The sequence below is a fragment of the Pseudophryne corroboree genome, chromosome 5, assembly GCF_028390025.1.
Source record: "Pseudophryne corroboree isolate aPseCor3 chromosome 5, aPseCor3.hap2, whole genome shotgun sequence".
Lineage (NCBI taxonomy): Eukaryota > Metazoa > Chordata > Amphibia > Anura > Myobatrachidae > Pseudophryne > Pseudophryne corroboree.
Genome location: NC_086448.1, coordinates 825275675 through 825298387, shown reverse-complemented (window position 1 = coordinate 825298387; position 22713 = coordinate 825275675). Strand labels below are relative to the sequence as shown.

Sequence of the window (22713 nt, the reverse complement as noted above, 5' to 3'; positions counted from 1 at the left end):
TCGTACTGATCCATCTGGCCAGAGATTGTTTATTAGCTGGCCAGTCTCTTTTGTGAAATCTGTAAAAGACAAAGAGTGAGTCTGCTTTCCTGACAGAAACCGTTCTCTGTACATAAATCTGTAGGGCTCGAACCACATCCAGTGAGACCTCGCTGGAGGAAAGACCCGGGAGAGCTTAAAGCTGGAACCACAATTTCTTTATTTAAATTAAAGTTTGAGACTACCTTTGGATGGTAGCCAGGTCTGGTTCTGAGAACAGCTCTATCCTGGTGAAAAAATTAAGATTTTAAACCTACCGGTAAATCTTTTTCTCGTAGTCCGTAGAGGATGCTGGGACTCCGTAAGGACCATGGGGATAGACAGGCTCCGCAGGAGACATGGGCACTTTAAGAAAGACTTTGACTCTGGGTGTGCACTGGCTCCTCCCTCTATGCCCCTCCTCCAGATCTCAGTTAGAGAAACTGTGCCCAGAGGAGACGGACAGTACGAGGAAAGGATTTTTGTTAATCCAAGGGTAAGATTCATACCAGCCACACCAATCACACCATATAACTTGTGATATACTATCTAGTTAACAGTATGAAAAAACAACAGAACATCGGTCCAAAACCGATGAAACTATAACATAACCCTTATGTAAGCAATAACTATATACAAGTCTTGCAGAAGTAGTCCGCACTTGGGACGGGCGCCCAGCATCCTCTACGGACTATGAGAAAATAAGAATTTACTTACCGATAATTCTATTTCTCGTAGTCCGTAGTGGATGCTGGGAACTCCGTAAGGACCATGGAGGGGAATAGCGGCTCCGCAGGAGACTGGGCACATCTAAAGAAAGCTTTAGGATCACCTGGTGTGCACTGGCTCCTCCCCCTATGACCCTCCTCCAAGCCTCAGTTAGGATACTGTGCCCGGACGAGCGTACACAATAAGGAAGGATTTTGAATCCCGGGTAAGACTCATACCAGCCACACCAATCACACTGTACAACTTGTGATCTGAACCCAGTTAACAGCATGATAATAGAGGAGCCTCTAGAAAAGATGGCTCACTACAACAATAACCCGAATTTTTTGGTAACAATAATTATGTACCAGTATTGCAGACAATCCGCACTTGGGATGGGCGCCCAGCATCCACTACGGACTACGAGAAATAGAATTATCGGTAAGTAAATTCTTATTTTCTCTGACGTCCTAGTGGATGCTGGGAACTCCGTAAGGACCATGGGGATTATACCAAAGCTCCCAAACGGGCGGGAGAGTGCGGATGACTCTGCAGCACCGAATGAGAGAACTCCAGGTCCTCCTCAGCCAGGGTATCAAATTTGTAGAATTTTACAAACGTATTTGCTCCTGACCAAGTAACTGCTCGGCAAAGTTGTAAAGCCGAGACCCCTCGGGCAGCTTCCCAAGATGAGCCCACCTTCCTTGTGGAGTGGGCATTTTAAGATTTTTGGCTGTGGCAGGCCTGCCACAGAATGTGCAAGCTGAATTGTACTACAAATCCAACGAGCAATCGTCTGCTTAGAAGCAGGAGCACCCAGTTTGTTGGGTGCATACAGGATAAACAGCGAGTCAGATTTTCTGACTCCAGCCGTCCTGGAAACATATATTTTCAGGGCCCTGACCACGTCAAGCAACTTGGAATCCTCCAAGTCCTTAGTAGCCGCAGGTACCACAATAGGTTGGTTCATGTGAAATGCAGAAACCACCCTAGGTAGAAATTGAAGTCCTCAATTCTGCCCTGTCAGAATGAAATATTAAGTAAGGGCTTTTATATGATAAAGCCGCCAATTCTGAGACACGCCTGGCTGAAGCCAGGGCTAACTCGTCACTTTCATGTGAGATATTTTAAGTCCACAGTGGTGAGTGGTTCAAACCAATGTGACTTTAGGAAACTCAACACAACATTGAGATCCCAAGGTGCCACTGGAGGCACAAAAGGAGGCTGTATATGCAGTACCCCTTTTACAAATGTCTGAACTTCAGGCACTGAAGTCAGTTCTTTTTGGAAGAAAATCGACAGGGCCGAAATTTGAACCTTAATGGACCCTAATTTTAGGCCCATAGACAGTCCTGTTTGCAGGAAATGGAGGAAACAACCCAGTTGAAATTCCTCTGTAGGGGCCTTCTTGGCCTCACCCCACGCAACATATTTTCACCAAATGCGGTGATAATGTTTTGCGGTTACGTCCTTCCTGGCCTTGACCAGGGTAGGGATGACTTCATCTGGAATGCCTTTTTCCTTCAGGAACCGGCGTTCAACCGCCATGCCGTCAAACGCAGCCGCGGTAAGTCTTGGAACAGACAAGGCCCCTGCTGGAGCAGGTCCTTTCTTAGAGGTAGAGGCCACGGTTCGTCCGTGAGCATCTCTTGAAGTTCCGGATACCAAGTCCTTCTTGGCCAATCCGGAACCACGAGTATAGTTCTTACTCCTCTCCTTCTTATGATTCTCAGGACTTTTGGTATGAGAGGCAGAGGAGGGAACACATACACGGTGTTACCAGAGCGTCCACCGCTATTGCCTGAGGGTCCCTTGACCTGGCGCAATATCTGTCTAGTTTTTTGTTTAGACGGGACGCCATTATGTCCACCTTTGGTTTTTCCCAACGGTTTACAATCAGGTGGAAGACTTCTGGGTGAAGTCCCCACTCTCCCGGGTGAAGGTCGTGTTTGCTGAGGAAGTCTGCTTCCCAGTTGTCCACTCCCGGAATGAACACTGCTGACAGTGCTATCACATGATTTTCCGCCCAGCGAAAATCCTTGCAGCTTCTGCCATTGCCCTCCTGCTTCTCGTGCCGCCCTGTCTGTTTACGTGGGCGACTGACGTGATGTCCAATTGGATCAATACCGCCTGACCCTGAAGCAGGGGTTTCGCTTGACTTAGGGCATTGTAAATGGCCCTTAGTTCCAGAATGTTTATATGAAGAGATGTCTCCAGGCTTGACCATAAGCCCTGGAAATTCCTTCCCTGTGTGACTGCTCCCCAGCCTCGCAGGCTGGCATCCGTGGCCACCAGGACCCAGTCCCGAATGCCGAATCTGCGGCCCTCTAGAAGATGAGCACTCTGCAACCACCACAGGAGGGATACCCTTGTCCCTGGTGACAGGGTTATCCGCTGAAGCATCTGAAGATGCGACCCGGACCATTTGTCCAGTAGGTTCCACTGTGCGTGGAATCTGCCGAATGGGATTGCTTTGTAGGAAGCCACCATTTTTACCCAGAACCCTTGTGCATTGATGCACTGAGACTTGGTTCGGTTTTAGGAGGTTCCTGACTAGCTCGGATAACTCCCTGGCTTTCTCCTCCGGGAGAAACACCTTCTTTCTGGACTGTGTCCAGGATCATCCCTAGGAACAGAAGACAAGTCGTCGGAACCAGCTGCGATTTTTGGAATATTGAGAATCCAATCGTGCTGCCGCAACACTACCTGATATAGTGCTACACCGATCTCCAACTGTTCCCTGGATCTTACCCTTATCAGGGAATCGTCGAAGTAAAGGATAACTAAAATTCCCTTCCTTCGAAGGAATATCATCATTACGGTCATTACTTCAGTAAAGACCCGGGGTGCCGTGGACCATCCCTACGGCAGCGTCTGAACTGATACAGTTCTGTACCATAACCTGAAATACCCTTGGTGAGAAGGGTAAATTTTGACATGAAGGTAAGCATCCTTGATGTCCCGAGACATCATGTAGTCCCCTTCTTCCAGGTTTGCAATCACTGCTCTGAGTGACTCAATTTTGAATTTGAACCTCTGTATGCAAGTGTTCAAAGATTTTAGATTTTAGATTTTAAAATCGGTCTCACCGAGCCGTCTGGCTTCGGTACCACAATAGTGTGGAATAATACCCCGTTCCCTGTTGCAGGAGGGGTACCTTGATTATCACCTGCTGGGAATACAGCTTGTGAATGGCTTCCAAAACTGCCTCCCTGTCAGCGGGAGACGTCGGTAAAACAGACCTTTGGAAACGGCGAGGGGAATACGTCTCGAATTCCAATTTGTACCCCTGAAATATTATCTGAAGGATCCAGGGGTCTACTTGCGAGTGAGCCCACTGCGCACTGAAATTCATTGAGAACGGGACCCCACCGTGCCTGAACTTGTAAAGCCCTAGCGTCATACTGAGGGCTTGGCAGAGGCGGAAAAGGGTTTCTGTTCCTTGGAACTGGCTGATCTCTGCAGCCATTTTCCTCTCCCTCTGTCACGAGCAGAAAAGAGGAACCCTTTTGTCCGCTTGCCAACCAGGACTGCGCCTGATAATACGGCGTCTTATTTTGAGAGGCGACCTGGGGTACATCCCCTCTTTTAAGGCAATACTTCCAAATGCCGTTTGGAATCCGCATCACCTGACCACTTTACTGGAATAATTGGACAACACACTTATACTTGATGCCAGTCGGCAAATATTCCGCTGTGCATCATGCATATATAGAAATGCATCTTTTAATTGCTCTATAGGCAATAATATACTGTCCTTATCTAGGATATCATATTTCCAGTCAGGGAATCCGACCACGCCAACCCAGCACTGCACATCCAGGCTGAGGCGATTGCTGGTCGCAGTATAACACCAGTATGTGTGTAAATACATTTTAGGATACGCTCCTGCTTTCTATCAGCAGGATCCTTAAGGGCGGCCATCTCAGGAGAGGGTAGAGCCCTTGTTCTTACAAGCGTGTGAGCGCCTTATCCCCCCTAGGGGGTGTTTCCCAACGCACCCTAACCTCTGGCGGGAAAAGGTATACTGCCAATAACTTTTTTAGAAATTATCAATTGTTATCGGGGGGAAACCCACGCATCATCACACACCTCATTTTATTTCTCAGATTCAGGAAAACTACAGGAAGTTTTTCCTCACCAAACATAATACCCCTTTTTTTGGTGGTATTCATATTATCAGAAAAGTGTAAACTTTTTCCATTGCCTCAATCATGCAATGTGTGGCCCTATTGGAAATCACGGTTGTCTCTTCACCGTCGACACAGGAGTCAGTACCCGTGTCGGCGTCTGTATCTGAGGTAACGGGCGCTTTAGGGCCCCTGTATGAGACGTCTGGACATGCACAAGCTGAGTAGCCGGCTGTCTCATGTCAACCACTGTCTTTTATACAAAGCTGACACTGTCACGCAATTTCAACAGTACATCCACTCAGGTGTCGACCCCCTAGGGGGTGACAACACTATTACAGACACTCTACTCCGTCTCCTCATCATTTTTCTCCTCATACATGTCGACACAAACGTACCGACACACAGCACACACACAGGGAATGCTCTGATAGAGGACAGGACACCACTAGCCCTTTGGGGAGACAGAGGGAGAGTTTGCCAGCACACACCAGAGCGCTATATATATACAGGGATAACCTTATATAAGTGTTTTTCCCTTTATAGCTGCTGTATTGTTTATACTGCGCCTAATTTGTGCCCCCCTCTCTTTTTTAACCCCTTTCTGTAGTGTAGTGACTGCAGGGGAGAGCCAGGGAGCTTCCCTCCAACTGAGCTGTGAGGGAAAATGGCGCCAGTGTGCTGAGGAGATAGGCTCCGCCCCTTTCTCGGCGTCCTTATCATCCTTTTTCTGTATGTTTTGGCAGGGGTTAAATGCATCCATATAGCCCAGGAGTTATATGTGATGCATTTATTTTAGCCATATAAGGTTTTTATCGATTTATTGCGTCTCAGGGCGCTGCCCCCCCCAGCGCCCTGCACCCTCAGTGACCGGAGTGTGAAGTGTGCTGAGAGCAATGGCGCACAGCTGCGGTGCTGTGCGCTACCTTATCTGAAGACAGGATCGTCTTCTGCCGCCGATTTTCCCGGACCTCTTCGCTCTTCTGGCTCTGTAAGGGGGCCGGCGGCGCGGCTCCGGGACCCATCCAGGCTGAACCTGTGATCGTCCCTCTGGAGCTAATGTCCAGTAGCCTAAGAAGCCCAATCCACTCTGCACGCAGGTGAGTTCGCTTCTTCTCCCCTTAGTCCCTCGATGCAGTGAGCCTGTTGCCAGCAGGTCTCACGGAAAATAATAAACCTAAACTAAAACTTTCACAAAGAGCTCAGGAGAGCCCCTAGTGTGCACCCTTCTCGTCGGGCACAGAAATCTAACTGAGGCTTGGAGGAGGGTCATAGGGGGAGGAGCCAGTGCACACCAGGTGATCCTAAAGCTTTCTTTAGATGTGCCCAGTCTCCTGCGGAGCCACTATTCCCCTCCATGGTCCTTACGGAGTTCCCAGCATCCACTAGGACGTCAGAGAAAAAGATTTACCGGTAGGTTTAAAATCTTATTTTCTCTAATGTCCTAGAGGATGCTGGGACTCCGTAAGGACCATGGGGATTATACCAAAGCTCCCAAACGGGCGTGAGAGTGCGGATGACTCTGCAGCACCGATTGAGCAAACAGGAGGTCCTCCTCAACCAGGGTATCAAACTTATAGAACTTTGCAAAGGTGTTTGACCCTGACCAAGTAGCAGCTCGGAACAGCTGTAGTGCCGAGACCCCTCGGGCAGCCGCCCAAGACGAGCCCACTTTCCTAGTGGAATGGGCCTTAACCGATTTTGGCAACGGCAATCCTGCCGTAGAATGCGCCTGCTGAATCGTGTTACAGATCCAGCGAGCAATAGTCTGCTTTGAAGCAGGGCCACCAACCTTGTTGGCTGCATACAGAACAAACAGTGCTTCTGTTTCCTGATCCTAGCCGTTCTGGCCACGTAAATTTTCAAAGCCCTGACCACATCAAGGGACTCCAAGTCACGAGTAGTCACAGGCACGACAATAGGTTGGTTCATATGAAAGGATGAGACCACCTTAGGTAGGAATTGAGTACGGGTCCGCAATTCCGCTCTATCCATATGGAAAACCAGATAGGGGCTTTTATGTGATAAAGCCGCTTATTCTGAAACTCGCCTAGCCGAAGCCAAGGCTAACAACATGACCACCTTCCAAGTGAGATATTTCAACTCCACTGTTTTAAGTGGTTCAAACCAATGTGACTTATGAAAACTTAACACCACGTTAAGGTCCCAAGGCGCCACCGGAGGTACAAAAGGAGGCTGAATATGCAGCACTCCCTTCACAAAAGTCTGTACTTCAGGCAGAGAGGCCAATTCCTTTTGAAAGAAAATGGATAAGGCCGAAATCTGAACTTTAATGGAGCCTAATTTTAGGCCCAAATTCACTCCAGTTTGTAGGAAGTGAAGAAAACGGCCTAGATGGAATTCTTCCGTAGGAGCATTCCTGGCCTCACACCAAGAAACATATTTTCGCCATATTCGGTGATAATGTTTAGATGTCACGTCCTTCCTAGTCTTTGCTAGCGTAGGAATGACCTCATCCGGAATACCTTTTCCCGCTGGGATCCGGTGTTCAACCGCCATGCCGTCAAACGCAGCCGCGGTAAGTCTTGGAACAGACAGGGCCCCTGTTGCAACAAGTCCTGTCTTAGAGGAAGAGGCCACGGATCCTCTGTGAGCATTTCCTGCAGATCCGGATACCAGGTCCTTCGTGGCCAATCCGGAACAATGAGTATTGTTCTCACTCCTCTTTTTCTTATTATTCTCAACACCTTGGGAATGAGAGGAAGAGGAGGAAATACATAGACCGACTGGAACACCCACAGTGTCACTAGGGCGTCCACAGCTACCGTCTGAGGGTCTCTTGACCTGGCGCAATACCTTTGTAGCTTTTTGTTGAGATGGGACGCCATCATGTCTATTTGGGGCAGTCCCCACAACTTGCAATCTGTGCGAAGACTTCCTGATGAAGTCCCCACTCTCCCGGATGCAGGTCGTGTCTGCTGAGGAAGTCTGCTTCCCAGTTGTCCACTCCCGGAATGAACACTGCTGACAGTGCGCTTACATGATTCTCTGCCCAGCGAAGAATTCTGGTGGCTTCGGCCATCGCCACTCTGCTCCTTGTGCCGCCTTGGCGGTTTACATGAGCTACTGCGGTGACGTTGTCTGACTGGATCAGAACTGGTCGGTCGCGAAGTAAGGTCTCCGCTTGATGTAGGGCGTTGTATATGGCCCTTAGTTCCAGGATGTTGATGTGAAGACAAGTCTCTTGACTTGACCAAAGGCCTTGGAAATTTCTTCCCTGTGTGACTGCTCCCCAACCTCGGAGGCTCGCGTCCGTGGTCACCAGTATCCAATCCTGAATGCCGAACCTGCGGCCCTCTAGAAGATGAGCACTCTGCAGCCACCACAAGAGAGATACCCTGGCCCTGGGGGACAGGGTGATCCGCTGATGCATCCAATAGGTCCCATTGGAAAGTCCTTGCATGGAACCTGCCGAAGGGAATGGCTTCGTATGTCGCCACCATTTTTCCCAGGACTTGAGTGCAATGTTTTGGCTTCAACAGGTTCTTGACTAGAGTCATGAGTTCCTGCGCTTTTTCTATCGGAGGAAAAACCCTTTTCTGGTCTGTGTCCAGAATCATGCCCAAGAAGGGCAGACAAGTCGTAGGATTCAGCTGCGACTTTGGAATATTGAGTGTCGCTGTAACACCTTCAGGGAGAGTGATACGCTGTTCAGCAACTTCTCCCGTGATCTCGCTTTTATGAGGAGATCATCCAAGTACGGGATAATTGTGACACCATGCTTGCGCATGAGTACCATCATTTCCGCCATTACCTTGGTGAAAATTCTCGGGGCCGTGGAGAGCCCAAACGACAACGTCTGAAATTGGTAATGACAATCCTGTACCGCAAATCTCAGGTACGCCTGATGAGGAGGATATATAGGAACATGCAGGTATGCATCCTTTATGTCCAGGGATACCATAAAATCCCCCCCTTCCAGGCTGGCGATGACCGCTCTGAGCGATTCCATCTTGAACTTGAACCGTTTTAAGTAAAGGTTCAGGGATTTTAAATTCAAAATGGGTCTGACCGAACCGTCCGGTTTAGGGACCACAAACAGAGTTGAGTAGTACCCCTTCCCTCTTTGAAGCAGGGGAACCTCGACCACCACTTGTTGAAGACACAATTTGTGAATCGCATGTAACACTATCTCCCTTTCAAGGGGAGAAGTCGGTAGCGCCGACTTGAAAAAACGGCGAGTAGGCACCTCTACGAATTCCAGCTTGTATCCCTGGGAAACAATTTCTATCGCCCAGGGATCCACCTGTGAGTGAACCCAGATGTGCTGAAAAGTCGAAGACGTGCCCCCACTGGAGCGGACTCCCTCAGGGGAGCCCCAGCGTCATGCGGTGGATTTTGCAGAGGCCGGGGAGGACTTCTGTTCCTGGGAACTACTGTAGCTGTGTTGTGCAGCTTTTTCCCTCTGCCCCTACCTCTGGCAAGAAATGACGATCCACGTACTCTTTTGCTTTTATTTGAACGAAAGGACTGCATTTGATAATAAGGCGCTTTCTTAGATTGTGAGGGAATATAAGGCAAAAAATTTGATTTACCTGCTGTAGCTGTGGAGACGAGGTCCGAGAGGCCCTCTCCAAATAATTCCTCACCCTTGTAAGGCAAAAACTCCATATGCCTCTTTGAGTCGGCATCACCTGTCCACTGTCGGGTCCATAAGACTCGCCTAGCAGAAATAGACATAGCGTTTATTCTAGAACCCAGTAGACCAATGTCTCTTTGAGCATCCCTCATATACAAGACAGCATCTTTTATATGCCCTAGGGTCAATAAAATGGTATCCTTATCAAGGGTCTCAATATCCGCTGATAAGGATTCAGTCCATGCAGCTACAGCACTACAAACCCAGGCCGACGCAATTGCCGGTCTGAGTATTGTACCAGAATGTGTGTAAATGGACTTCAAGGTAACCTCCTGCTTGCGATCAGCAGGATCCTTGAGGGTAGCTGTATCTTGGGATGGGAGCGCTATCTTTTTTGATAAGCGTGTCAAAGCCTTGTCTACCCTAGGGGAGGATTCCCACCGTATTCTGTCCTTTGGCGGGAAAGGATACGCTATAAGAATCCTTTTGGGAATCTGCAGTTTTTTGTCTGGAGATTCCCAAGCTTTTTCGCATAATTCGTTCAGCTCATGGGAGGAGGGAAAGGTTACCTTAGGTTTCTTTCCCTTATACATGTGTACCCTCGTGTCAGGGACAGGGGGTTCCTCTGTGATATGCAAAACATCTTTTATTGCAATAATCATATATCGAATACATTATGCCACTCTTGGCTGTAATTTTGCATCATCGTAGTCGACACTGGAGTCTGAATCCCTGTCGGTATCTGTGTCAATTATTTGGGATAGTGGGCGCTTCTGAGACCCCGAAGGTCCCTGCGACATAGGGACAGGCATGGGTTCAGCTTTGTCCAATCTATTGTGCAATAAGTTTACATTAGCACTTAAAACATTCCACATATCCATCCAGTCAGGTGTCGGCGCTGCCGACGGCGACACCTCATTTATTTTTGTCTCTTCCTCCTCCTGAATACCTTCTACCTCAGACATGTCGACACACGCGTACCGACACACCACACACACACAGGGAATCCTCTTATCTGAGGACAGTTCCCCCAAAAGGCCCTTTGGAGAGACAGAGAGAGAGTATGCCAGAACACACCCCAGCGCTATATGACCCAGGGAAAAACACAAAATGTTTACCCAGTAGTGCTTTTTAAGTATGTATATGCGCCAATTATGTGCCCCCTCTACTTTAAAACCCTCTTTCACCGTGTGTCAAGCAGGGGAGAGTCCGGGGAGCTTCCTCTCAGCGGTGCTGTGGAGAAAAAATGGCGCTGGTGAGTGCTGAGGGAGAAGCCCCGCCCCCTCGGCGGCGGGCTTCTGTCCCGCTAAAAATTCTTAATAACATGGCGGGGGCTCTTTATATACATGAACAGTGCCCAGCTGTACATGTGTATATATATACATTTGCCACAGGAGAGGTTTATATTACTGCCCAGGGCACCCCCCCCTGCGCCCTGCACCCTTACAGTGACCGCTGTGTGTGAGGTGAATGGGAGCAATGGCGCACAGCTGCAGTGCTGTGCGTTACCTCAGTGAAGATCAAGTCTTCTGCTGCCTCTGAAGATCTTTTCCTCTCATACTCACCCGGCTTCTATCTTCCGGCTCTGCGAGGAGGACGGCGGCGCGGTTCTGGGACGGGCGGCGAGGGTGAGACCTGCGTACCGATCCCTGTGGAGCTAATGGTGTCCAGTAGCCTAACAAACAGAGCCCTGAAACTCAGAGAAGTGGGTCTGTTTCTCTCTCCTCAGTCCCTCGATGCAGGGAGTCTGTTGCCAGCAGGCTCCCTGAACATAAAAAAACCTAACTAAAATGCTTTCTTTACAGGAAACTCAGGAGAGCTCCTGAAATGCACCCAGTCTCCACTGGGCACAGTATCAAACTGAGGTCTGGAGGAGCGGCATAGAGGGAGGAGCCAGTGCACACCCATAGTCAAAGTCTTTCTTAAAGTGCCCATGTCTCCTGCGGAGCCCATCTATCCCCATGGTCCTTACGGAGTCCCAGCATCCTCTAGGACGTTAGAGAAATCAGGAATGGGAACTTACACGAAAGTGCCCCTAAGTCTAACACCCTTCTGGCCGATGCAATTGCAAGAAGAAAAAGTGTCTTTGAGCTAAGCCATTTAAGATCTACCGAGCCCAGAGGTTCATACGGGGACTACTGTAGTTACTGGAGTACTATGGACATATCCCAAGGGGCCTACTGGAGGGACAAACGGAGGTTGCATTCTGAGTATGCCCTGGAAAAAGATTTGAATGTCAGGAAGCGTAGCAATCCTTTTCTGAAACCATATGGACAAGGCTGATACCTGTACCTTCAGTGAAGCCAGCCTCAATCCAAGATCTAATCAGGCTGGAAGAAAATCAAGGATCCTGGATACCCTAAAAGTAAGAGGGTCATAATTCTTGATAACACACCAATGGAAAATAAGAATTTACTCACCGGTAATTCTATTTCTCGTAGTCCGTAGTGGATGCTGGGGACTCCGTAAGGACCATGGGGAATAGATGGGCTCCGCAGGAGACTGGGCACTCTAAGAAAGATGTAGGACTACCTGGTGTGCACTGGCTCCTCCCCCTATGACCCTCCTCCAAGCCTCAGTTAGGACACTGTGCCCGGAAGAGCTGACACAATAAGGAAGGATTTTGAATCCCGGGTAAGACTCATACCAGCCACACCAATCACACCGTATAACTCGTGATAGGAACCCCGGTTAACAGTATGATAACAAAAGGAGCCGCTGAACAGATGGCTCGCAATAACAACCCGATTTGTGTAACAATAACTATTTACAAGTATTGCAGACAATCCGCACTTGGGATGGGCGCCCAGCATCCACTACGGACTACGAGAAATAGAATTACCGGTGAGTAAATTCTTATTTTCTCTAACGTCATAGTGGATGCTGGGGACTCCGTAAGGACCATGGGGATTATACCAAAGCTCCCCAACGGGCGGGAGAGTGCGGATGACTCTGCAGCACCGAATGAGAGAACTCCAGGTCCTCCTCAGCCAGTGTATCAAATTTATAGAATTTTGCAAACGTGTTTGCCCCTGACCAAGTAGCAGCTCGGCAAAGTTGTAAAGCCGAGACCCCTCGGGCAGCCGCCCAAGATGAGCCCACCTTCCTTGTGGAATGGGCTTTTACTGATTTAGGCTGCGGTAGTCCCACCGCAGAATGCGCCAGCTGAATAGTGCTACAAGTCCAGCGCACGATAGTCTGCTTAGAAGCAGGAGCACCCAGCTTGTTGGGTGCATACAGGATAAACAGCGAGTCAGTTTTCCTGACTCCAGCCGTCCTGGAAACATATATTTTCAGGGCCCTGACTACGTCCAGAAACTTGGAGTCCTCCAAGTCCCTAGTAGCCGCAGGCACCACAATAGGTTGGTTCAAGTGAAAAGCTGATACCACCTTCTGGAGAAAGTGAGGACGAGTCCTCAACTCTGCCCTATCCATTTGGAAAATCAGATAGGGGCTTTTACAGGACAAAGCCGCCAATTCTGACACACGTCTGGCCGAAGCCAGAGCCAACATCATAACCACCTTCCACGTGAGATATTTCAAATCCACAGTCTTAAGTGGCTCAAACCAATGTGATTTCAGGAACTCCAAAACCACATTGAGATCCCAAGGTGCCACTAGGGGCACAAAAGGAGGCTGAATATGCAGAACTCCCTTGACAAAAGTCTGAACTTCAGGCAGTGAAGCCAGTTCTTTCTGGAAGAAAATCGACAGGGCCGAGATCTGGACTTTTATGGACCCCAATTTGAGGCCCAAAGTCACACCTGCTTGCAGGAAATGTAGGAATCGACCCAGTTGAAATTCCTCCGTTGGGGCATTCTTGGCCTCACACCAAGCAACATACTTCCGCCAAATGCGGTGATAATGCTTTGCGGTGACATTCTTCCTGGCTTTGATCAGGGTAGGGATGACTTCCTCCGGAATGCCTTTTTCCTTTAGGATCCGGTGTTCAACCGCCATGCCGTCAAACGTAGCCGCGGTAAGTCTTTGAACAGACAGGGTCCCTGCTGCAGCAGGTCTTATCTGAGCGGCAGAGGCCATGGGTCCTCTGCAAGCATCTCTTGAAGTTCCGGGTACCAAGCTCTTCTTGGCCAATCCGGAACCACGAGTATAGTTTTCACTCCTCGCCTTCTTATTATTCTCAGTACCTTGGGAATGAGAGGCAGAGGAGGAAACACATAAACCGACTGGTACACCCACGGTGTTACTAGAGCGTCCACAGCGATCGCCTGAGGGTCCCTTGACCTGGCGCAATATCTTTTTAGCTTTTTGTTGAGGCGGGACGCCATCATGTCCACCTGTGGTCTTTCCCAACGGTTTACCAGCATTTGGAAGACTTCTGGATGAAGTCCACATTCTCCCGGGTGGAGGTAGTGCCTGCTGAGAAAGTCTGCTTCCCAGTTGTCCACTCCAGGAATGAACACTGCTGTCAGTGCTAACACATGATTCTCTGCCCATCGGTGAATCCTTGTGGCTTCTGCCATTGCCCTCCTGCTTCTTGTGCCGCCCTGTCTGTTTACATGGGCGACCGCCGTGATGTTGTCAGTACCGGCTGGTTCTGAAGCAGGGGCCTTGCTTGGCTTAGGGCATTGTAAATGGCCCTTAGCTCCAGAATATTTATGTGAAGTGAAATTTCCTGATTTGACCACAGTCCTTGGAAATTTCTTCCCTGTGTGACTGCACCCCAGCCCTGAAGGCTGGCATCCGTGGTCACCAGGACCCAGTCCTGTATTCCGAATCTGCGGCCCTCTAGTAGATGAGCCCTCTGCAGCCACCACAGCAGCGACACCCTGGTTCTTGCCGACAGGGTTATCCGTCGTTGCATCTGGAGATGGGACCCGGACCATTTGTCCAACAGGTCCCGCTGGAAAGTCCTTGCGTGGAACCTTCCGAATGGAATTGCTTCGTACGAAGCTACCCTTTTCCCCAGGACTCGTGTGCATTGATGTACCGACACCTGTCCCGGTTTTAGGATGTCTCTGACTAGAGATGACAACTCCTCGGCTTTTTCCATTGGAAGAAACACTCTTTTCTGGTCTGTGTCCAGAATCATTCCGAGGAACAGTAGACGTGTCGTCGGGACCAGCTGTGACTTTGGAATATTGAGAATCCAGCCGTGCTGTTGCAGCACTTCCCGAGAAAGTGCTACCCCCACTACCAACTGTTCCTTGGACCTCGCCTTTATCAGGAGATCGTCCAAGTACGGGATAATTAAAACTCCCTTCTTGCGAAGGAGTATCATCATTTCGGCCATTACCTTGGTAAAGACCCTCGGTGCCGTGGATAACCCATACGGCAGCATCTGGAACTGATAGTGACAGTCCTGTACCACAAATTTGGGGTACTCCTGGTGAGGAGGGTAAATTGGGACATGCAGGTACGCATCCTTGATGTCCAGGGAGACCATCTACTCCCCCTCGTCCAGGCTCGCAATAACCGCCCTGAGCGATTCCATCTTGAACTTGAACCTTTTGATATAAGTGTTCAAGGATTTTAAATTTAAGATGGGTCTCACCAAACCGTCCGGTTTCGGTACCACAAACACTGTGGAATAGTAACCCTTTCCTTGCTGAAGGAGGGGTACAGATGTGTCCACTTACATCTTTGCTTTTTTACAAATTTTACAGCCACTGCCTTTGGATCTCTCGTTCTGGACACATACTGGAGTGTTTGGTGACTGTGGCGAGACGCCATCAGGTCCACCTGAGGGCAACCCCACCTGTGAACCAACATGTGAAACACTCTGGATTTAATGCCCATTCTCCTGGATGAAAATTCCGACGGCTGAGATAATCCGCCTCCCAGTTGTCCACTCCCGGAATGAACACTGCCGACAATATCACCTGGTGATATTCTGCCCAATTGAGGATTCAAGCTACTTCCCGCATTGCCATGCGGCTTCTTGTTCCTCCTTGTTTGTTGATGTATGACTGCCGTTGCGTTGTCTGACTGCACTTGGACAGTCTGAGAGCGAAGCAGGTGTACTGCTTGTAAATTGCGCGGAGTTCTAGGACATTTATAGACAGCAATCTTTCGTGATCCGCCCAGAGACCCTGGAGCTAACAATTTTGAACTACAGCTCCCCAACCTCTGAGACTCGCGTCCGTCGTTAGAATTATCCAATTCCAGCCGCCGAATAGTTTCCCTGCGGTTAAATTGTGTTCCTTGAGCCACCAGAGTAGAGACACCCTTGCCCTTGGCGACAACCTCACCCTGTGGTGAATCTGCAGATGCGAGCCCGACCACTGTGCGAGCACATCCAGTTGAAAAGGACGTGAGTGAAATCTTCCGAACTGAAGCGCTTCGAAAGCTGCAACCATTGTTCCTAAGAGGCGAATGCACAAATGTACCGAGACAGTGCGTGGCTTGAGCACTAGTTGTACTAGATGGCGAATAATCTGTACTTTCTGTTGTGGTAGGTAAATTCTTTGATTTACCGTATCGAGAATCATACCTAGGAATTGAAGGCGTTGAGACGGAATGAGATGTGATTTTTTGAAGTTGACAATCCAACCGTGGTGAACTAGTACATACGTTAGCCGCGCATGTTGGAGAAGCATCTGTTGAGACGGGGCTTTGATGAGCAGATCGTCTAAATACGGAACTATTGTCACTCCCAGGGATCTGAGATGAGCTATCACAGACATCACTTTGGTGAATACCCGAGGCGCCGACGAGAGGCCAAACGGTAGAGCCTGAAACTGGTAATGGTTTTGGCGTATTGCAAACCGCAAGAACCTCTGATGAGGCAGCCAAAATCGGAATGTGTAAGTATGCATCCTTGAGATCTAGCGCAATCATGAATTCCTTTGGCTCTAAAGTTGCAATCACTGAGCGCAGACATTCCATCTTGAATCTGTAGTAAGTTACGTACCGATTGAGACCCTTTAAGTTCAATATTGGCCTGACTGAGCCATCCGGCTTCGGTACCACAAACAGACTGGAATAATAACCCTGACCCTGTTGTGTACAGGGACCGGAATCAAAACTGCTGAATCCAGTAGGGACTGAATGGCAATTTGCAGAACCACCCTCTTGTCGTCCGACAGAGGCAGTCCTGTCTTGAAAAACCGCAGTGGCGGAAGAAAGCCGAACTCTATTTTGTAACCTCTTAACACTAAATTGCGGATCCACCCATCAGCGGATGTCTGGAACCACACCAAATGGAACGTCTGAAGGTGTGCTCCCACAATCGGAGAACCGAGATGGGCTGGTAGCCCGTCATGCCACTGGCTTGTCGGTAACCTTAGCGTCCTGACGACTTGTGTTGGTTTGTTGGAAACCAGGTCCACGACCACCTCTACCAGGCGTGGCTGTTCCTCTGCCATGTCCTCGAAAGGACTGAGGTCTAAAGGATTTAAACGAAGGTCCAGAGTACCTCCTGTTACGATCCGGGTATCTGGACGCCATTACTTGCCTTTCAGATGTCTCCTGAGGCTGGCCGGATCTAATCTGTGTCCACATTCTGCATATCCCTCCTGTCACGCTGAGACGCTGTCACAGCGGCGCCGTGTTTGAATCCTGCATGGCGTCTCCTGTCCTCTGCAGCCGGCGCCGCCATTGCTGTTGTGTTTCCACATGGTTTCCAAGCCAGCTTTCCCTCCAAGTTCTAACATGGGCGCAGCCATGTTGGATTCAATCACATGCTTCAGTTCCTCCAATCCACTGCCTGGAAATCTGCATAATTGCCCAGCCAATACCTGCATTGCTGCAGGTATAAGTATCCTGTGTCTGGGCTAGCAAATGGTCAGTGCTTTGTTTGTCATACCTTGTTCCAGTCTCTCTCCTGTGGTTGTGTTTCCAGGTTTCAGCTCCTGTCTCCAGCATCCCCTAAAGAGACCCGCACCTGCCTACCATCCTGCGGTGCAGCCTGACTCTGCAGTCCTCCGTGGCTGATCCAGTTTCCAGCTATTTCATCTGCTTCCAGCAGTATCCACTACCACTGGTAATCATCCTTCAACTCCTCTGTTTCCACGCTCCCTAGCATCTTACTATATCCACTCCATGTTTCATCACCTGGCTGGTTCCACCCAGCATTCATTTAGTGACTTTATCATCTGGCTGATCCCATTCCGCATCCACTCCGTGTCTTACCACCTGGCTGGTTATATGCAGCAAATACAACAGCTGATTCAAGTTACCAGCTTCATCTGTTCCATCTACTGGCATGTTCCTTGGATATCCTCACTACTACAGCCAGGCCTGGTAAGGTTATTCCATCTAAGGACTTTAACAGCTGTTCTTACCTACCAGTGTCCTGTGTAACCATTTCATGGTCAGAGTGCTCCAGGAATCATATTATTTATCATTACCATTATTTACCTTGAATGCTGTTTGTTTACACGGAGTCTGTTAATAAACTTTTATTTTGACTTTTACCTGGTTGTCATGGTCACACCTTCGGGTTTCATTTTAACACTTACATGTCCAGGGGTCTGATTAAACCTCCCCGGTTTAAGTTCCTCTCAGCCCCTACAACTGAGGCTTTCCCCTGTCAGCCAAAACCCTCAGTTGTGACACCTCCTTCTTGGTATCGGTGGAGGCAATGGTAAGAAAACCGACTTTCATCCCGTAGCCTCAGAAAATCCATGTGTCCAATTCAGGACCAAACAACTTCTTGCCATCGTAAGGTAACGCCTCTATACCTCTTTTGACCTCTGCCTCCGCTTGCCAAGAACGCAGCCAGAGTGCTCGCCGTGCCGTAACTAGCGACGATGAAATACGAGAAGTGAGCTGAAAGACGTCAGTAGAAGCTGTACAGAGATACTCCGCAGCCTCACACATTTGATCAGCAAGAAGTATAAGGTGTTCGTCATGTAGGGCAGACTTGAGTTCTGTTATCCATACTATGAGCGCCTTAGTGACCCAGATACCAACCAAGCCAGGTCTCAGCAGCACTACTGCTGCTAAATACATGGACTTTAGCATAGTTTCTATTTTGCGATCTGAAGGGTCTTTAAGCGTAGTAGCCACTGGCACTGGTATGGTTAATTTCTTTGTAAGCTTCGACACTGACGAATCAACTATTGGTGGATTCTCCCATGTACATGTCACAGAGTCTGGAAACGGGTAACTAGACTTAAATCTGCGAGGTATAGAAAACCGTTTATCTGGATTCTGTCGTGTTTCTACTAACATCTTATTAAGAGACTCCGACACAGGAAAACTTATTGGAGTTCTTTGTTGTTTAGTAAAGACAACCTGATCATTTGTGAGAGGCTCCTCAGTTTCTGTAAACTTCAGAGACTGACGCACCGCTCTGATGAGATTATCAATGCCTGAGCTGTTAAAATCCTCGCCATCTGACTCCACTTCACCCTCCTCACCCTCATCTTGTTCCGTGAGATTTGGCATGGAATCGTCAGAATGCAACATAGCAGAAACTGGTAAATCATTTATCCCGTCTCCCCAAAATGGATTTGGAACTTTCGCAAGGCTGAGACGCCTCCGGTAGTTCTGGCGGTCTCACCCTAGACTCAGATCTTGCCATTTTCCGCTCCTGTCGAGCGGCGGTCAATTCTGATTGCAACCCAGCCAGTACATTGGCTAGCCTTTCCCATGGAGGGTCCGGGGAGGAAATTGGCTTTAAAATCGGAGCAGAAATTGTATTCGGAACCGAATCCACAAAACATACTGTACATGTGGTAGATCCATCCGGTAACACACTGCTAAAGACATTGCAGTGATGCTTTTTAGTTTTTGCTGGTGCCTTACTCATTATGGCGACAGACAATACAATACACAAAAAACAGACACTTGCACGACTCAGTAAAATAGTAGTAAGGTGTCTCTATATATATATATCTGGCCAAGTGCAGTACACGTGGCCAGTACTATGAAATGTGATCCCAAATTCCCTCTAACACCCCTGCGCCTCCGGTGGAGTAGAGATGTAGTACTGGAACGTTCTGGAATCACAGCCGGAAGACACAGGAAGCATGGTTAAAATGGCTGCCATGCTTACACATATAATCACAGTGCAGGTTACCAGCCTTTAAAGTGACATCTATATGAAATCCTGTGTAATTACCCTGCAGCCTAGCATACTGCTGCTGCTGCAGGTTATCTCCCCTCATGCCGCTGATTGCACCCTCTGTTAGCAGTTCTCACTGCAGTGTAATGTCCCCACACAGCGGGGCGGCAGCGGGAGCTGACCGCCCCGTTCAACATACCGTGACTCCTGCTGCTGTGATGAGGTTCCGACGGGGCTTCTCTGCAAGCGCCCGGGCAGCCTGTCTGCAGGATCTGTATGGCTGTGAGGGAGCTCATTCAGTGAGGACCGACACGCCAAAGCTGCTAGTAGCAGCTTGCACTATCCCTGACCCTGCCTTTTGGAAGGGGGAAAGGGATGTGTATGAAAAAACGAAAAAATATTCACTAAAAAAAATAAAAATATTCAAAAGAATTGTGGACCAAGCCACAGACCTGTTGCTACTTTGAGCACAGAAAAAACACTGAGGTACTCGGGGATATGGAGGGGTGGAGTGTTCTAAATTTAAATATTCAGTGCCCTGTTTCCTACGGAAGCCGTCCATATCCCAAGAGTACTCCAGTGACCCCTAGTGGATGAAAAAGAAAATAAGATTTTACTCACCGGTAAATCTATTTCTCATAGTCCGTAGTGGATGCTGGGGACTCCGTAAGGACCATGGGGAATAGACGGGCTCCGAAGGAGACTGGGCACTCTAAGAAAGATTTAGTACTATATCTGGTGTGCACTGGCTCCTCCCTCTATGCCCCTCCCCCAGACCTCAGTTATGGAAACTGTGCCCGGAAGAGCTGACATAATAAGGAAAGCATTTGGAACCCAGGGTAAGATTCATTCCAGCCACACCAATCACACCGTACAACTTGTGATAAACTTACCCAGTTAACAGTATGAACATAACTGAGCCTAACAGAACGGATGGCTCATAACCAAAAACCCTGTATTACGCAATAACTATATACACGTATTGCAGAAAGTCCGCACTTGGGACGGGCGCCCAGCATCCACTACGGACTACGAGAAATAAATTTACTGGTGAGTAAAATCTTATTTTCTCTAACGTCCTAAGTGGATGCTGGGGACTCCGTAAGGACCATGAGGATTATACCAAAGCTCCCAAACGGGCGGGAGAGTGTGGATGACTCTGCAGCACCGAATGAGCAAACTCAAGGTCCTCCTTAGCAAGGGTATCAAACTTATAGAACTTAGCAAAAGTGTTTGAACCCGACCAAGTAGCTACTCGGCAAAGTTGTAATGCCGAGACCCCTCAGGCAGCCGCCCAAGAAGAGCCCACCTTCCTTGTGGAATGGGCCTTGACTGATCTTGGATGCGGCAATCCTGCCGCAGAATGAGCTTACTGAATCGTGTTACAGATCCAGCGAGCAATAGTTTGCTTTGAAGCAGGCGCACCCAGCTTGTTGGGTGCATACAGTATGAACAGCGAATCAGTCTTTCTGACTCCAGCCGTTCTAGAAACATAAATCTTCAAAGCCCGGACTACATCGAGTAACTTGGAGTCCTCCACGTCACGAGTAGCCGCAGGTACCACAATAGGTTGGTTCAGGTGAAAAGATGACACCACCTTTGGCAGAAACTGCGGACGGGTCCGCAATTCTGCCCTATTTACATGGAAAATCAGGTAGGGGCTTTTACATGACAAAGCCGCCAATACTGACACACGCCTAGCCGAAGCCAAGGCCAACAGCATGACCACTTTCCAAGTGAGATACTTGAGCTCCACTGTCGTAAGTGGCTCAAACCAGTGGGATTTCAGGAAATCCAAAACTACATTGAGATCCCACGGTGCCACTGGTGGCACAAAAGGGGGGCTGAATATGCAGCACTCCCTTAACAAATGTCTGAACCTCAGGCAGTGAAGCCAGTTCTTTTTGAAAGAAAATGGATAGGGCCAAAATCTGGACCTTTATGGATCCTAGTTTAAGACCCATAGTCACACCTGCCTGCAGGAAGTGTAGGAATCGCCCAAGCTGAAATTCCTCTGTAGGGGCCTTCCTGGCCTCACACCAAGCAACATATTTTCGCCATATTCGGTGATAATGTTTTGCTGTCACGTCCTTCATAGCTTTAATCGGCGTAGGAATGACTTCCTCCGGAATTCCCTTTTCCGTTAGGATCCGGCGTTCAACAGCCATGCCGTCAAGCGCAGCCGCGGTAAGTCTTGGAACAGACAGGGGTCCTCTTGCAACAGGTCCTGTCTGAGAGGCAGAGGCCATGGGTCCTCTGAGATAATTTCTTGCAATTCTGGGCACCAAGTTCTTCTTGGCCAATCCGGAGCAAAGAATATTGTTCTCACTCCTCCGTATATAACAATTCTCAGCCCTTGGGTATGAGAGGAAGAGGAGGGAATTCATAGACCGACTGGAACACCCACGGTGTTACTAGTGCGACCACAGCTATCGCCTGAGGGTCTTTTGACCTGGCGTAAAACCTTTTTTAGCTTTTTATTGAGGTGAGACGCCATCAAGTCCACCTGAGGCAGTTCCCAATTCTTTGCAAACTGCGTGAAGACTTCCCGATGAAGTCCCCACTCTCCCGGGTGGAGGCCTGCTGAGGAAGTCTGCTTCCAAGTTGTCCACTCCCGGAATGAACACTGCTGACTGTGTGCTTACTTGATTCTCCGCCCAGCGAAGAATTCTGGTGGCTTCTACTCTCGCCACCCTGCTCCTTGTGCCGCCTTGGCGGTTTACATGAGCCCTTGCGGTCTGACTGGATCAGAACCGGTTGGTCGCGAAGCAGGATCTCCGCTAAACTTAGGGCGTTGTATATGGCCCTTAGTTCCAGGAAATTGATGTGAAGGCAAGTCTGTTGACTTGACCATCAACCTTGGAAATTTCTTCCCTGTGTAACTGCTCCCCACCCTCGGAGGCTTAAATCCGTGGTCACCAGGACCCAGTCCTGAATGCCGAATCTGCGGCCCTCGAGAAGGTGAGCACTTCGCAGCCACCACAGGAGAGACACCCTGGCCCTGGGGGATAGGGTGATTAACCGATGCATCAGAAGATGTGATCCGAACCCCAGTAAGTCCCATTGGAAGGTCCTCGCATGGAACCTGCCTAAGGGAATGGCCTCGTATGATGCCACCATTCTTCCCAGGACTCGAGTGCAGTGATGCACTGACACCTGTTTTGGTTTTAATAGATTCCTGACCAGTGTCATGAGCTCCTGAGCTCTCTCTATCGGGAGATAAACCCCTTTCTGGTCTGTGTCTAGGATCATGCCTAGGAGAGGCAGATGAGCTGTAGGAACCA

The 22713-nt window shown here is 49.1% G+C and overlaps 1 pseudogene; it reads right to left on the bottom strand.

The window, feature by feature from the left end:
- Window positions 1-22713, bottom strand: part of LOC134928606 (kinesin-like protein KIF9) — a 372888-nt pseudogene that overhangs the window by 1256 nt on the left and 348919 nt on the right.